Here is an 18657-nt window from a genome sequence, read left to right as displayed (position 1 = left end):
TTTTTGATGAAAAGAAAAAGTCAGTATGATCAATATTGTTTTAAAAAAGTGATATGGTTTAAAAAAACAATGAATTTAGTGTCAAAATGCAGTGCAACTTATAGATTTGCCAGTACACAACATTCAGTTTCCTCAACATAAAAATAAGTGTATATTAGATGATTTCTAATCGCACATTTTATCACCTCTAAACCTATGATCTGCATGATCATTTGTACTTTTTAAAATTTCTGGGAGTACAATTGAATGTAAAGAACTGTCTTTTTTGGAAGATAAAAGTCTATTACTTTTTCTACCACCTACTGACTACATAAGTCACTCAGCTATCCCAACTCCCATTGTCTTCATCTGGAAAATAAGAGAATGATCTATAGCATCCCTTCTGGTACTATCTATGACTATATAATTTCAACTTGCCATGTGTTAATCTTCTAAAAATAAGTATAAATTGATTTCATATGTGTTTTGGGGATGGGAGCATAGTATGATGGACTTCAATCTCTTGAGGGATAAAATATTGCTTCATATGTCATTTAATCTCTCTGGATCTAAATGATTTTATCAATAAAATGGAATTAGATAAATTGATTATGACATTCCTTCTAGCTCTATAGTCTTAAGATTCTATGATTTAATTCATCAGGCAGAAAGCTTAGAAAGAAGAGGTAAAACATGAAAAAGGGGCATCCCTAATGACAGAGTTCTACAAGTAAAGTTTTCAAAGAAGACTTGGGTAATTTGGTATTAACTGATTATAATGGAAACTGAAACATACAAAAATCGTTTTTGCTTTGAAAATGGATATAGTTTAGGAGTAGGACTTCTAGCCAAGTTGGCAGAGAGAAGACAGGCACTGAGCTAAATTCTCCTGGTTTCCCCTCAAAAATAATATGAAAGAAAGCCCTTAAACAGAAATCATACTGACAAAACCCAGAAAGAGAAGAACATCTGTCAAAAGGTCTGTCTCCTGGGATCATGGGTGAACCAGGGGCAAAGAGCAGAGTGCCAGTGGGGGTGGAGTGAAAATCAGACTAACAATATCCTTGGGAGCTGGGGCCAATAGCCATGGAGGATTTTCTGAGGAAGTCTGGGTTCAAGGCCCTGAGGGCTTTGGCTATGAGAACAGAGTTCTGGAGAGCCCTAGCACAGAGATTTTCAGAGTGTTGCTGGACATCGATCCACTCGGCTAGAAATATGAGATCCATACATTCAGCATAATCCTCTTCCCAGAACAAACACAGTAATAGAACCCTACACACCCAGGCTCAGGTATGGGCAGCAGAGTTTACTCAGGTCAAAGGGAGATTAACATTCTTGTCCCAAAGCATAGCCCACATTAATCAAGAATAATTCAGAACCTGCTGCCACCCCTCACTCCTTCCAGGCCTAGGGAAAAGGTCTTAAATCTAGACCACAGACACTCCATAGAAAGCAACCAGCAACTCCCCGCCCTCGACACAAGATCCTAGGAAAATGAAGAAAGGCCACCAGAAGGGTGGTGGGGTCCATAGATAAAGAACCTGACTCAGAGAGATCTTGAACTTTTGAGGAGGATATGAATTGGTCTCCAGCCCAGAAATATTTCTTAAAAAAAATCAGGAAGGAGTTTACAAATGAATTGGAAAAATTGGAAAAAAGAAATTCAAGAGAAAATTAACACCTTGCCAGAGAAAATTAACATCTTGCAACAAGAAAACAAATTCTTGGAAAATACAATTGGACAAATACAAAATAAAATAATTCTCTCAAAACTATACTTGGGCAAATGGAAAATTCCTTCAAAAATAGAATTTACCAATTGGAAAAGGAGTTGCAAAAGGTAAATGAAGAAAATTCTTGTCTAAGAATAAGAATGGAATCTGTGGAAACTTCATGAGACAACAAGAATCTGTTAAAACCAAGAAACAAAAAAAAATAGAAGAAAAAGGTAAAATACCTCACCGGCAAAACCACTGACCTTGAGAATAGAATGAGGAAAAACAACCTCAGACTCATTGGGCTTCCTGAAAACATGAAAAGAACAAAAAAGCTAGAACTTAATATCACAGAAATTAGTAATGGAAAATTTCCCAGATATCATAGAACCAGAGGGCAAAATAGTTATCGAAAGAATACATCCCTAGGGGCAGCTAGGTGGCATAGTGGATAAAGCACCAGCCTTGGAGTCAGGAATACCCGGGTTCAAATCTGGTCTCAGACACTTAATAATTACCTAGCTGTGTGGCCTTGGACAAACCACTTAACCCAATTTGCCTTGCAAAAACCTAAAAAAATACATCCCAGAAAGGAATCCCAAAATGAAAACACCAAGGAATATTGTGGCCAGATTCCAGACTATCAGATAAAAAAGAAAATCCTGCAAGCAGTCAGAAAAAAAAAACAATTTAGACACCAAGGAGCCACAGTAAGGATTATACAAGACCTGTCTGCATGAAAATTAAGGGATCAAAAGTACTGGAAAGCAATATTCTGAAGTGGAGGGGTGCTTGGAATGCAGTCAAGAATCCACTATCCATGGGGCAGTTAGTTGGCACAGTGGATAGAGCACTGGCCCTGCAGTCAGGAGTATCTAAGTTCAAATCTGGTCTTAGACACTTAATAATTACCTAGCTGTGTGGCCTTGGACAAGCCACTCAACCCCATTGCCTTGCAAAAAAGCAAAAAAAGTATCCACTCTCCAGCAAAACTGATCCTTTTCTTCCAGTGAAAAAGATGGGCATTTAACAAAATAGAATTCCATCTATCCCTGATGATAGATAGATTTACCAGAGCTAAATAGAAAATTAGATAAAAATTCAGGAGACTCAGGAGACACATGTAAAGGTAAAAAAAAGAGTAAAGAAAAAACTTCTATCCAATAAGATGAAACTGGCTATATTCCCACCTTGAAGTTTCTCATAACTTTCAAGAACTGTAACTCTATTAGAGAGAATATAGTTAGTCAGAAGTTCTGGACACTCATGACTTATCCATGACTCTGATAGAATGATTTAAAAACAATATCTCCTTGGAAAAGGGTGAGAGTAAAGAGATGGGATGATGGAGGAAACTGAATGGGGTGAATAACATTACATAAAGAGGTACAAAGACCTATTGCAATAGAGGGGAAGAAAGAAGGAGGTAAATCTGGCCGAATCTAACTCCCTTCAAATTATGCCTAAAGTTAACATATACGCTCAATTAAGTTGAGAAACTTATGTTTCCTTTCAAGTATAAAAAGGTGGAGGGGGGGGGGGAAGAAAAGAGGAACTATCAGAAGGAAGAAAGGGCAAAGGGAAAGGGGAAAACAGGGGAGGGGGGTTGGATACAAGGGGGCAAATATACTGAAGGTGGTGGTATTCAGAGACAAAGTACTGGGGAATATGGATAAAGTGAAAAAAGGAGAAAAATATAAACATGGAGGGAAAAATGTCAGTAATTATAACTTTGAATGTGAATGGAATGAACTCTCCTATAAAACATAAATGAATAGCAGACTGGATAAAAAATCAGAATATAACAATATGCTGCTTATCAGAAATTAATTTGAAGCAGAGAGATACATGCAGAACAAAGGTAAAAGGTGGGAGTAAAATATATTTTGCTTCAGCTAAAGTGAAAAAAGCAGGTGGAGCAATACTTATCACAGCTGCAAAAATAGATCTCAGTAAAAGGATAAGGAAGGAAACTCTATCCTCCTAAAAGGTACCATAGATAATGAAGAAATTTTAATACTTAATATGTATGTACCAAGTGGTATAGTATCCAAATTTTTAGAGGAGAAGTTGAATGAGTTACAGGATGACATAGACAGCAAAACTCTACTGCTGGGAGACCTCAACCTCCTTCTCTCAGATTCAGATAAATCTAGTAATAAAATAAATAAGAAGGAAATTAAGGAGATAAATAGAATGTTAGAAAATGTAGACTTGATAGACCTTTGGAGGAAGTTGAATGAGGTTAAAACAAAATATGATTTTTTTTCTGCAGTACATGGCACTTACATAAAAATTAACCATGTACTAGTGCATAAAAACCTAATGATCAATTTCAGAAAGGCAGAAATGTGAATACATCCTTCTCGGATTATAAAGCAATAAAAATCACATGCCATAATGGGGCATGAACAGAAAGATCTAAAATTAACTGGAAATTAAAAAACCTCATTTTTAAAGAATGAGTGGATCAAATAACAAATTACAGAAAGAATCAATGATTTCAAACTAGAATAATTATTATAATGAGACAACCTACTAAAACTTATGAAATAAATAAATTGGAGAAAGAGGAAATAAATGAATTAAACATGCAACTAAAAAATTAGAGACAAAACAGATTAAAAACTGCCAATCAAATACCAAATTAGAAATTCTAAAATGAAGGAGAAATTAATAAAATCAAAAGCAATATAGCTATAGAATTAATAAATTAAACCAAGAGTTAGCTTTATGAAAAAACAATAAAATTGATAAACTTCTGGTTAATTTCATTTTAAAAGGTAGAAAACCAGACTACCAGTATCATAAATGAAAAAAGTGAACTCACCACCAATGAGGAGGAAATTAAAGTAACAGTGCAGAATTATTTTTCCCAATTGTATGCTAATAAATTTGGTAATCTAAGGGAAATGGATAAATGGATGAATATTTACAAAAATATCAGTTGCCCTGCTCAAATGAAGAGGAAATTAAAATCCTAAATAACCATATCTCAGAAAAAATTCAACAAGCCATTATTGAACTCCCTAAGAAAAAAGGTCCAGGGCCTGACAGATCCACAAATGAATTCTATAAAACATTTAAAGAATAAGTGATTTCAATTCTATATAAAATCTTTAACAAAATAGGTGAGGATGAATTAAGCCTAACTCTTTCTATGACACTAATATGGTGCTGATAGCTAAACCAGGAAGAGTCAAAACAGGGAAAGAAAATTATAAACCTATCTCCCTAATGAATATGCATGCAAAAATCTTAAATAAAATCTTGGCAAAATGATTACAGCAAGATATTACTAGGATAATACACCATGACCAAGTAGGATTTATAACAGGAATGCAAGGTTGGTCCAATATTAGGAAATCTCTTAGTTTAAGTAATTGTATCAATAACAAACCTATCAGAAATCATATGATTATATCAATAAATGCTGACAACATTTGACAAAACACAACATCCATTTCTACCAAAAACACTACAGAGCATAAGAATAAATGGATAGTTCCTTAGAATGGTAAGCAGTATCTATATGAAGCCATCAACAATCATTATATGCAATGGGGATAATCTAGAGGCATTCCCAGTAAGATCAGGGATGAAACAAGCATGCCCACTGTCACCACTACTATACAACATTGTATTAGAAATGTTAGCTTCAGCAATAAGAGAAGAGAAAGAAATTGAAGGAATTAGAAGTGGGAAGGAAGAAAGAAAACTCTCACTCTTTGTGGATAACATGATGGTATACCTAGAGATTTATAAAAAATCATTTAAAAAACTATGAGACAACACTTTTAGAAAAGACACAGAAAATAAAATAAATACTTATAAATCCTCAACATTTCTATATATTAATAGTAACATACAGCAGCAAGAGCCAGAAAGAGAACTCCCATTCAAAATAACTTCAGACAATATAAAATACTTGGGAGTCTACCTGCCAAGGCAGACTCAGAAACTCTATGAAAATAACTATAAAACACTTCTATCACAAATAAAATCAGATTTAAAAAACTGGGCAAATATCAACTGCTCATGGATGGGCAGAGCTAATATAATAAAAAAGACAATTCTACCTAAATTAAACTTCTTATTTTGTGCCCTACCAGTCAAATTCCCCCCACCCCCAAAAAACCTACTTTAATGAATTGGGGAAAAAAGTAAGTAAATTCAAATGTCAAAATAAAAAGACAAGAATTTCCAAGGATTTAATGAAAAAAATGCACAAGAAGGTAGCCTAGCTCTACCAGATCTAAATTATATTATAAAGTATCAGTCATCAAATCTGTCTTGTATTAGCTATGAAACAGAGTGGTAGGTCAATGGAGTATACTAGGTGCAATAACAGGTAATGATTATAGTAGTTTGCTGTTTGATAAGCCCAGAGTTTGGCTTTTGGGATAAAACTCTCTCTTTGATAAAACCTGATGGAAAAATTGGAAGTTGATATGGCAGAAACTTGTATTAGACCAACACTTCACTCCCTATACCATCAGAAGACCAAAATGGATACAGGATTTAGCCATAAAAAATATTTTAAGAAAACTAGAAGATCAAGGAATACTTTGCCTGTCAGATCTATGGAAAGGGAAGCAGTTTATGACCAAGGAAGAGATGGAGATCATCATTAAAAACAATTAGGGGCAGCTAGATGACATAGTGGATGTAACACTGGCCCTGGAGTCAGGAGTACCTGAGTTCAAATCTGACCTCAGACACTTATTAATTGCCCAACTGTGTAACTTTGGGCAAGTCACTTAACACCATTGTCTTAAATAAATAAAAAAAAATTAAAAAACTAGATTATTTTGATTACATTAAATGAAAAAGCTTTTGCACAAAGCCAAGATTAGAAGAAATGTAGTAAATTGTGAAACATTTTTTGCAACTAGTCTTATGACAAAGGATTCATTTCTAAAATATACAGAGAACTGAGTTAAATTTATTTCTAAAAAAAGCCATTCCCCAATTGACAATTGATCAAAGGATATGCAAAGGCTATTTACAAATGAGGAAACCAAAGTCATCTGAAAAATTTCTCTAAATCATTACTGATCAGAGAAATGCAAATTAAAGCATCTCTGAGGTAATACCTCACATCTCTCAGATGGGCCAATATGAGCAGAAAGGAAAATGATCAATGTTGGAAGGGGAAATGTGGGAAATGTGGGACAGTAATACATTGTTTTTGGAGCTGTGAACTCATCTAAACTTTTTGGAGATTGTTTGAGATTATACCCAAAAGACAATAAAATAGTGCATATCCTTTGATCCAGCAATACCACTCCTGGGTATATAACCTGAAGAGATCTTGTAAAAAGGTAAAAAACATCACTTACACAAAAATATTCATCACAGCTCTGTTTGTGGTAGCAAAGAAACGGAAATTGAGTCCATCAATTGGGGAATGGCTGAACAGATTGTGGAATATGTATGTTATGGAACACTGCTATTCTCTAGAAACCAGGAGGGATGGGAATACAGAGAAGCCTGGAAAGACTTGAATGAAGTGATGCTGAATGAGATGACCAGAACCAGAAGAACACTGCACACCCTACCATCAATATGGGGATTGATAATCAACCTTAATAGACTAGTTCATTCCATTAGCGCAATAATCAGAGACAAAATTAAGGTACCTGTGATGAAAAATACCATCTGTATCCAAATAACTGTGGGGTTTAAACAAGACCAAAGATTATTACTTTCAACATTTTTAAAAGAATATGTTGTCTTATGTAGTACATAATTTTGCTATCTCTTAAATTTTGTGTTTTCCTAATGATATGATTTTTCTCTCAACACATCCAATTTTTCACCATTGTATAGCATGGAAGCAATCTAAAGATTATCAGACTGCCTTCTGTGTGGAGGGGTGGGGAGAGGGAAGGAAAGTTGGGAGAAAAATTATAAAATTCAAAACAGTAGAAAAATGATAGAAACTACTAGTATATATAATCAGGAAACAAAGCATTAAAAATTTTAAAACTGGACAAATGGAAAGTACTGATTATAATATATCAAGAAGTCATCAAACAAAAAACAAAAGATTAAAAACTGTAGAAAATATAAAATGCCTCATAGGACAAAAAGACTGTCCTAGAAAAGAGAATTAGGAGAATAATATAAGTGTAATTGAACTACCTGAAAGTAATGATGAAAAAGAGAACAATATTGTTTAGCAAATTATCATGGAAAGCTGCACTAGTATCCTAGAAAATGAGGGTTTAAAAAAATACTTGAAAGACTTCCACAGACCAATGCTTGAAAGAGACCACAATGTGAAATCTCCAGGGATTAATACAACCATATGTCACAATTATCGGCTAAATTATCCGGTAAAATACTGCCAACAGTCAAAAAAGAAACAATTTAAATGCCAAGGAGCTAATTATGTGGGACATAGCAGCTTCAACATTACAGTATTAGGGCCACCTGAAATATGATATTCTAGAGAGTAAAGGAGCTTTAATAACAAACAAGAATCAACTGTCCAGCAAAATTCAGAATTGTGGACTTCCAATGAAATACAGGACTTTCAAAGTTCCCTGATGAAAAGCTCAGAACTGAAAACAGAAATTGATCATCAAATACAAGACTCAAGAGATCTGTAAAAAGTAAATGGAAAGAGAAATTATGTTAATCAATAAAATAAATGTTAGTCAAAAAATGAAACAAAATAATACTTATAATTCTTGAGAAATATATTTATATTAGGAGAGTCAAAGAAGTATACTTAGAGGGTAAGTGTATAAATTAATTTTGATGTGATGATATAAAAATAAGACTTTAAAAAAGATTATTTTGGAAAAAGAAAGGGGAAGAAGAGGATGTCACATCACATGTAGAGTCACAATGGATCAATGTGAGCATTGATTAAACCTTATTCTCAAAAAATTAGACTCCTAGTTGGAACAATATGCACTTCCATTTGGATTTAGAAAATTATATTACCTTTCAGTAAAGTAGGATGGTAACAGAGAAAGAAAGAAAATGGAGGAGCTGAAAGAAGGGGAGGACAGATGTAGAAGGCAAAAGAGGAAAGATAAAAGGGGAGACTGAAATAAGGGAATGTAGATTAAGGGAATACAAGCTCAAAATCAAAATACTGGTCAGGTGATATAGGGTTAGAGGAGAGAAAAAAGTATACATGTGGAAAAATAGAATGGAAGGAAAATGACTTACAGAGTTCATAATCATATTTGTGAATGTAAATGCGATAGACTCTCTCACAATGATGCAAACTATTATTGTCTAAGAAATAGAGCAACAGAACAGTGAAATAATTGAGGTTCACAACACACAATAGCAAATAACTATACTAATCTACTGCTTGTTAAATCCAAAGCTTCAGTATCAGCGATATGAACTCACTATTTGTTAAAAAAAAAAACAGGAACACTGTAAAATAACTTGAAAGAAACCAAGCAAAGAACAACATCTTATATCATATGCAAGCTAAGGTCAAAATGGGTTCATCATTTAGACATAAAAGATGATGCCATAAATCAATTTAGAAGAATAAAGAATTATTTACCCATAAGATTTATGAACAGGAAGAGAATTTATGATCGAAGAAAATATAGAGAGAGCGTTATGAAATGCACTGAAATGCATTAAATTAAAAAGTCTAAATATATTTGAGAAATGAGGCTTTTATCAGAAACATTATCTGTAAAAATTATTTTCTATCTTTCTACCTTTCTTCCAATTTGAATGTATTGTCTTGGTGCAAATATAATTTTCAATTTAATGTATAGGAATATTCATAGCATATGATGGAATATTATTGATGGATATATGGATGTAAAGAATATCCATATGAATATGAATATAATATTATTGATTTATAATGAACAGGCAGATTTCAGAAATTCCTGGAAATCTTACATTAACTAAAGAGATCAGAAAAAGGAGAATATTGTACTGAGCAACAGCAACATTGCACAGTGATTAACTAAAATGGACTTAACTCTTCTCAGCAATAAAGTAATCAAAGATATGGAAAGGAAAATGTCATACACATCTAGCAGAAGAATTACGGAATCTGAATGCAAATCAAAGCATATACTTTTCACCTTTTAAAATGTTATTTTTTTACTTTTCCCTTCTTGTGGTTTTTCCCTTTTTGCTCTGATCCTTCTTTCACAGGGTGACTTAAATGGAAATATGAGTAACATGATTGTAATTGTACTATAAGAAAAGATAAGCAGATTTCAGAAAAAAAATCTCAAATTTCTTAAATGAATTAATGCAAAATGAAGTACACAGAACTAGGACATCATTTTACACTGTAGCAACATCAAATAAGATCATCAGCTTTGAATGACTTTGTTATTCACAGCAATACAATGAGCCAAAAGAATTCTAAAGGACTTAGGAGGAAAATGCTATTGATATCCAGAGAAAGAACTGATGGAATCTGAATGGAAATCAAAGCATACTATATTTGTTTTTAATCTTTTGAACTGTTGCTTCTTTCAAAATAGGACTATTAATTGGAATTAAGGGCAGCTAGGTAGTGCAGTGGATTGAGTACTGGTCTTGGAGTCCAGACAGAAGTTTGAATCTAGCCTGAGACACTTGTCACTTACTGATTGTGTGATGTTGAGCAAATCACTTAACTCTTATTGCCTTACATGCCATCTCCAGTAGATCTGATTCATATCTGGTCACTGGATCCAGATAGCTTGGGTGAATAAATTGAGATTAATGAATTATCCTAGCATCTTCTCACTCAAAGTCACTTAATGTGCTTGTCACCTCCCTGATGCAATGGTCTTTTTCAAGGATGAAGGATAAATATAATCGATATAGAATTTTGTGATTTTACATATTTAACTATATGAGATTACTTACCATCTTACAGATGGTGGAGATGATCAAAGGAAAGGGAAATTTTGTCATTCAAAATTTTTAAATGAAAACTAAAATTTGTCTTTACATGAAATTAGAAAAAAATACATTATCATGAAAAATTAATAATGAATTCAGGAATGGGCAAGGGCTCTAGAATTTAGGGGGAATAAAGGAAGACATCATATAGGAAGTGAAACTTATTCTAAACCCTGAAGTAAGGTAGGACTTTTAAGAGAAAGAGATTAAGAAGGAGTGTTTGGAGGTCCTGGGGATATAAGACAGCCGTTTCATGGTGTTGTAGAAGGAGAATTAGCATTTTAGCATATTGAGTAGGTTAGATTAATTGGAACTCAGAGTTTATGAAGAATAATAATATGATTTTTCATATTTCATGTGTTAAAAAAGATGAATGAATAACATTCATTATTGAACAGTATAAGAGTGATGATAAATATCCCATAAGTGACAAGTATATTTTGCTTCTAGCCATCAACCAATTCCAGATTTCTCTAACTGTATTGTCATTAAGCCTATCTCTCTTCATCTAATTTATAATTAATTATATAATAATCATATTTATATTATATATTATAATTATATATGAATCATATGCAATAATTATAATCATATAGAATTATAATTAATTAATTTTAACTAATTAATAACTGATAATATTTGCAAAAATATTGTTAAAATCAGAATATAATGGTTACAGCATCCCATTATCTACCATTCAATTTAAAGAAAACATTAGACTGGCATGTCCTTGTCCTTGAAACTTTTAAGTGGTTTTAAGAAATGATATTTCTAAGTGTTTATATGCCATTCAATGATCAATATGTAATAGAATTTAAATACTAGATACCAGGTATAAAATTTAAGGTCATTAATCAATATTGACCATATTTGTGATATGTTGTTGTTCAGTTATTATTTAGCCAAGATAAATTCATATTCTTACACTCTAAGCACTCTCCCTCCTGTTTGTTTTAACTTTCCTAAAAGAAATATAATTTCAAGAGTTACAAGTATTATCTTCCTGAATAGGAATGTATATAGTCTAACATTATTAACTAGCATTTTACCTCTTTCCATTTACCTTTTTGCAAACTCCTTGAGTTTTTTTAAGGTTTTAAATTAATTTTTATTAAAGATATTATTTGAGTTTTACAATTTTCCCCCCAATCTTGCTTCCCTTGCCCCACCCCCACCCCACAGAAAGCACTCTGTCAGTCTTTACTTTATTTCCATGTTGTACCTTGATCAAAATTGGGTGGTGATGAGAGAGAAATCATATCCTTAAAGAGAAGAGAAGTCTAAGAGGTAACAAAATCAGACAATAATATATCTGGTTTTTTCCTAAATCGAAGGGAATAGTCCTTGCACTTTGTTCAAACTCCACAGCTCCTTATCTGGATACAGATGGCACTCTCCTTTGCAGACAGCCCAAAATTGTTCCCTATTGTTGCACTGATGGAATGAGCAAGTACTTCAAGGTTGAACATCACTCCTATGTTGCTGTTAGGGTGGACAGTGTTTTTCTGGTTCTGCTCATCTCACTCAGCATCAGTTCATGCAAATAACTCCAGGTTTCCCTGAAATCCCATCCCTCCTGGTTTCTAATAGAACAATAGGGTTCTATGACATACATATACCACAGTTACCTAAGCCATTCCCCAATTGAAGGACATTTACTGGATTTCCAATTCTTTACCACCACAAACAGGGCTGCTATAAATATTTTTGTACAAATAATGTTTTTACCCTTTTTCCTCATCTCTTCAGGGTATAGACCCAGTAGTGGTATTGCTGGGTCAAAGGGTATGCACATTTTTGTTGCCCTTTGGGCATAGTTCCAAATAGCTCTCCAGAAGGGATGGATGAGTTCACAGCTCCACCAACAGTGTAATAGTGTCTCAGATTTCCCACATCCCTTCCAACACTGATTATTATCCTTCCTGGTCATACTGGCCACTCTGAGAGGTGTGAGGTGGTACCTCAGAGAAGCTTTAATATGCATTTCTCTAATAACTAATGATTTAGAGCATTTTTTCATATGGCTATGGATTACTCTGATCTCATCTGTAAATTGCCTTTGCATATCCTTTGACCATTTGTCAATTGGGGAATGGTTTTTTTGTTTTAAAAATATGACTCAGCTCTCTGTATATTTTAGAAATGAGTCCTTTGTCAGAATCATTAGTTTTAAAGATTGTTTCCCAATTTACTACCTTTCTTTTGATCTTTGTTACATTGGTTTTATCTGTGCAAAAGCTTTTTAATTTAATGTAATCACAATCATCTAATTGTTTTTTGGTGATGTTCTCCAGCTCTTCCCTAGTCATAAACTGTTCCCCTTTCCATAGATCTGACAGGTAGACTAATCCTTGATATTCTAATTTGCTTATAGTATTGTTTTTTATGTCTATGTCCTGTAGCCATTTGGATCTTATCTTGGTAAAGGGTATGAGGTGTTGGTCTAATCTAAGTTTCTTCCATACTAACTTCCAATTATCCCAGCAATTTTTATCAAAGAGGGAGTTTTTATCCCAATGGTTGGACTCTTTGGGTTTATCAAACAGCAGATTACTATAATCATCTCCTGCTTGTACACCTAGTCTATTCCACTGGTCCACCACTCTATTTCTTAGCCAATACCAAACAGTTTTGATGACTGATGCTTTATAATATAATTTTAGATCGGGTAGGCTAAGCCACCTTCTTTTGCACTTTTTTTCATTAAGCTCCTGGCAATTCTGGACTTTTTATTTCTCCATATGAATTTACTTACAATTTTTTCTAACTCTTTAAAGTAATTTTTTGGAATTTTGATTGGTAGGGCACTAAACAGATAGTTTAGTTTTGGTAGAATTGTCATTTTTATTATATTAGCTCTCCCTATCCATGAGCAGTTGATATTTGCCCAGTTATTTAAATCTGATTTAATTTGTGTGAGAAGTGTTTTATAATTGTTTTCAAAAAGATTGTGAGTCTGTCTTGGCAAATAGACTCCCAAATATTTTATATTTTCTGAGGTTACATTGAATGGGATTTCTCTTTATAGCTCTTCCTGCTTTTTCTTTCTAGACATATATAGAAAAGTTGAGGATTTATGGGGGGTTTATTTTATAACCTGCAACTTTTCTAAAATTGCTAATTGTTTCCAGTAGTTTTTTAGATGATTTCTTGGGATTCTCTAGGTAGACCATCATGTCATCTGTGAAGAGTGAGAGTTTTTGTCTCTTCCTTCCCAATTCTAATTCCTTTAATTTCTTTTTCTTCTCTAATTGCTGATGCTAACATTTCTAATACAATATTGAATAGTAGTGGTGATAATGGGCACCCTTGCTTCACCCCTGATCTTATTGGGAATGCCTCTAGCCTCTCCCCATTGAATATAATGCTTGTTGATGGTTTCAGATACATACTGCTAATTATTTTAAGGAACAGTCCATTTATTCCTACACTCTCTAGTGTTTTTAATAAGAATAGATGCTGTATTTTGTCAAAAGCTTTTTCAGCATCTATTGATATGATCATATGATTCCTGATAGGTTTGTTGTTGATATAATTGAGTATACTAACAGTTTTCCTAATATTGAACCAACCCTGCATTCCTGGAATAAATCCTGCTTGGTCATAATATATTATCCTAGTGATGACTTGTAATCATTTTTCTAAGATTTTATTTAGTATTTTTGCATCTATATTCATCAGGGAAACAGGTCTATAATTTTATTTCTCTGTTTTAACTCTTCCTTGTTTAGGTAACAGTACCTTATTGGTTTCATAGAAAGAGTTAGGCAGAGTTCCATCTTAACCTATTTTTCAAAGAGTTTATATAGGATTGGAACCAATTGTTCCTTAAATGTTTGGTAGAATTCACTTGTGAATCCATCAGGCCATGGAGATTTTTTTTAAGGGAGTTCAGTAATGGCTTGCTGAATTTCTTTTTCTGAGATAGGGTTGTTTAGGTATTTAATCTCTTCTTCATTTAACCTGGGCAACTTATATTTTTGTAAATATTCATCCATTTCACTTAGATTATCAAATTTATTGGCATAGAGTTGGGCAAAATAATTTCGAATTATTACTTTAATTTTCTCCTCATTGCTGGCGAGTTCACCTTTTTCATTTATGATACTAGCAATTTGGTTTTCTTCTTTATTTTTTTAATCAAATTGACCAGAAGTTTATCACTTTTATTGGTTTTTTCATAATAGCAACTTTTGGTTTTATTTATTAATTCAATAGTTTTTTTGCTTTCAATTTTTTTAATTTCTCCTTTAATTTTTAGAATTTCTAATTTGGTATTTGATTGGGGATTTTTGATTTGTTCTTTCTCTAATTTTTTTAGTTGCATGTTTAGTTCATTGATTTCCTCTTTCTCCAATTTATTCATATAAGCATTTAGAGCTATAATATATCCCCTGAGAGTTGCTTTGAAGGAATCCCATAGGTTCTGGTATGTTGTTTCATCATTATCATTATCTAGGATAAAATGGTTAATTCTTTCTATAATTTGTTTTTTGGTCCACTCATTTTTTAAAATGAGGTTATTCAGTTTCCAATTTGTTCTGGGTCTGTATCTCCTTGGCCCAGTATTGCATATGACTTTTATTGCATTGTGATCTGAGAAAGATGTATTCACTATTTCTGCCTTTCTGCAGTTGATCATTAGGTTTTTATGTCCTAGTACATGGTCAATTTTTGTATAAGTTCCATGTACTGCAGAGAAAAAGGTATATTCCTTTCTATCCCCATTCAGTTTCCTCCATAAGTCTACCATATCTAATTTTTCTAACAATCTATTTACCTCCCTAATTTCTTTCTTGTTTGTTTTATGATTTGATTTATCTAGATCTGATAGTGGGAGGTTGAGGTCTCCCACTTGTAGAGTTTTGCTGTCTATGTCTTCCTGTAGTTCTTTCAGTTTCTCATCTAAGAATTTGGGTGCTGTCCCACTGGGTGCATATATATTCAATATTGAAATGACTTTATTGTCTATGATAGCTTTTAGGAGGATAAAGTTTCCTTCCTTATCTCTTTTGATGCTATCTATTTTTGCTGCTGCTTTGCTTGAGACAAGGATTGCTACCCCTGCTTTTTTTATTTCAGCTGAAGCAAAATATATTTTGCTCCAACCTTTTACCTTTACTCTATATGGATCTCTCTGCTTCAAATGACTTTCTTGTAAGCAGCATATTGTAGGATTCTGGTTTTTATCCACTCTGCTATTTGCTTACGTTTTAAAGGAGAGTTCATCCCATTCATGTTCAAGGTTATGATTACTAATTCTTCATTGCCCTCCATGCTATCTTCCCTCTGTTTGTATTTTTCTCCCCTTGCCCCCCCATTTTATCCACATTCCCCAGTCATTTGTTTCTGAAAACCACCCCCTTCAGTGTGTTTGCCCTCCTATATCACACCCTCCCCTTTCTTTCCCCTTTCCCTTTTTCCCTTTTCCCTTCCCTTCCTTTTGTTATTTCCCCTTATTTCCCCCACTCCCCTTCCCTTTCTCTGTCCCTTCTCCCCTTTTCCCTTTTTAATACTTGAAAGGTTAGATGTTTTATAAGTTAACTGAGTATGTGTAGGTTGAATTTATGCCAAGTCTGACGAGAAGATTCAGGGGTTTCTCCTCTGCTCCCTTCTTCCCCACTATTACCATAGGTTTTTTGTACCTCTTAGTGTAATGAGGTTTACCCCGTTCAATCCCCTCCCTCTTCCCGTATCTTTCCTGTCCCCCTTTTTAGGGAGGTAGTGTATTTTTTAGATCATTCTATCTAGGTCATAGAAAATTCTGAGTGTCTGTCCCTTCTAGTTCTGTATATTCTATCGAATAGAGTCAAAATTCCTGACAGTTATTAGAGTCTTTCTCCCAAGTGGGGTTAAAGCCAGTTACTTCCCATTAGATAGTAGTCTCATGGATAGGTCATGAATGTCCATCATTTCTGGCTAGGTGTATTCTCTCTGTTAGGGTTACATTTCTGAAGCTTTATGAGAATCTTTTTCCCCCCATGCTGGGATATAGGCAGTTTCAACTTACTGGATTGCATTTTTTTTCTTTTTACCACCCCCCCTTTTTTTTTACCTTTTCATGTGTCTCTTGAACCTCCTGTTTGATGTCCAAATTTTCTGTTTAGCTCTGGTCTTTTCATCAGAAATTTTTGGAATTCTTCCATTTCGTTAAATGTCCATCTTTTTCACTGGAAGAGAAGGCTCAGATTTGTAGGAAAGTAGATTCTTGGCTGCATTCCAAGCTCGCATGCTCTTCTAAATATTTCATTCCAGGTCCTTCAATCCCTTTATGTTGATACAGTAGTGTCCTTCATGATCCTTACTGTGGCTCCCTGATATTTAAATTGTTCCTTTCTGGCTGCTTGCAGGATTTTCCTCTTTTATCTGATAGTTCTGGAGTTTGGCCACAACATTCCTTGGTGTTTTCATCTTAGGATCTTTTTCTGGTGGGGATCGATGTACTCTTTCAATAACTACTTTGCCCTCCGATTCCATGATATCAGGGCAGTTTTCCATCACTAGATTCTGTAATATTCAGTCCAGGCTTTTTTTCTCTTCAATGTTTTCAGGAAGTCCTATAATTTTCAGGTTGCCCCTCCTCAATCTATTCTCGAGGTCAGTGGTTTTGTTGATGAGGTATTTTACATTTGCTTCTATTTTTTCTATTTTTTTATTTTGTTTAACTGACTCTTGCTGTCTCATGGAGTCATTAGTTTCTGTAGACTCCATTGTTTTTGGGGGGGAGGAGTTTTCTTCATTAACCTTTTGCAACTCCTTTTCCAATTGGTCAGTTCTACTTTTGAAAGAGCTTTGCATTTGACCAATTGAGGTTTTGAGAGAATTAATTTCTTTTTGCATTTGCTCATTTGAGGATCTGAGAGATTTATTCTCATTTTGTAATTGTCCAATTGATGATCTGAGAGATTTATTCTCCTTTTGTGTTTGTCCAATTATATTTTCTAAGGTTTTTTTTTTCTTGTTACAAGGTATTAATTGTCTCTCCCAAATTTTTAAGCTCCTTCCTTATTTCTTCAAGGAAGTCTTTCTGTGCTGGAGACCAGATTGTATTCTCCTCAGAGGTTCCAGGTCTCTCTGAGTTGGGGTCTTTCCCTTCCAGTAATTTTTCTATGGCTCCACCTTTCTGCTGACCCTTCTTCATTATGCTAAGACCTTGAGTTGGGGGGGGGGGGGCTGGTTCCCCTGGGCTTGGGATAGCTAAAGGCTTTACTGAGTGCAGTTTCTCTTCCTGGCCAGTAGGAGGTGCTGGTTGCTTTCTCTGGAGTGTCTGTGACCTTGGTTGAGAGGCCTTCTCCCTTTGCCCAAAGGGAGGAGTTGGAGCTATTGAATTCTTTTGCCTTCACTCAATGGTGGGCTTTACCCTGGCCTGAGGTCATTCCTCAGCTGGGCTGGTTCTTCTGCTCACACACCTGGGCCTGAGGCAGAAGTGGTTTGCTTTTGTTTGTTTGGGAAGAGGCCTCTGTGCAATGGAGGCCTGGACTCAGAGTTTCTCAGACCCAAGGAGACTAGGGATGGTGTCCGCAGCTCTCCTGCACCAGGACTCTCCCCCCAGCCTGCTCCCCAAGTTCCAGGGGTACAGCACCAACACCAGCGCCTCTGCTTCCCCACGGACCCAAGCCCCTTTTGTCCAGCCCCACCACTGATCCAGCAAGTCCTGTTCTCTGGCCCTCAGACTCCTGGTTCCGATTCAGCTGTTAATCTGGCTGATCCAGGGCTGATCCTCCCTCTGAGCCCAGACTCACCTGCCCGAATTCGGCCAAAGCTGCTGCGGGAGACAAATCCTGAGGTAGATGTTCTTTCTCCTGGCTTTTCTTTCTGGGTTTTGTGGGTCGGATTTCTTTTAAGTGGTTTGTTTCATGTGATAGATGGGGAAGAGATCAGGAGATTTTAGAACTGTGCCTGTCTTCTCTCTGCCATCTTGGCCAGAAGTCCCCCAGGATGAAATTCTTAAAAGTAAAATGCTATATGAAAAGGTTTAGAAAAAAGAGCTATCTAATACAACTAAAGTATGAGAGAAAGAATTGGTACAGAGGAATTAAATAAGGAAGGAGAGCTGGCAATTGTG

This window comes from Macrotis lagotis, chromosome 3 (assembly GCF_037893015.1).
Source record: "Macrotis lagotis isolate mMagLag1 chromosome 3, bilby.v1.9.chrom.fasta, whole genome shotgun sequence".
Lineage (NCBI taxonomy): Eukaryota > Metazoa > Chordata > Mammalia > Peramelemorphia > Peramelidae > Macrotis > Macrotis lagotis.
The sequence above is the reverse complement of the archived record's forward strand: the minus strand, read 5'-3'. Positions refer to the sequence as shown.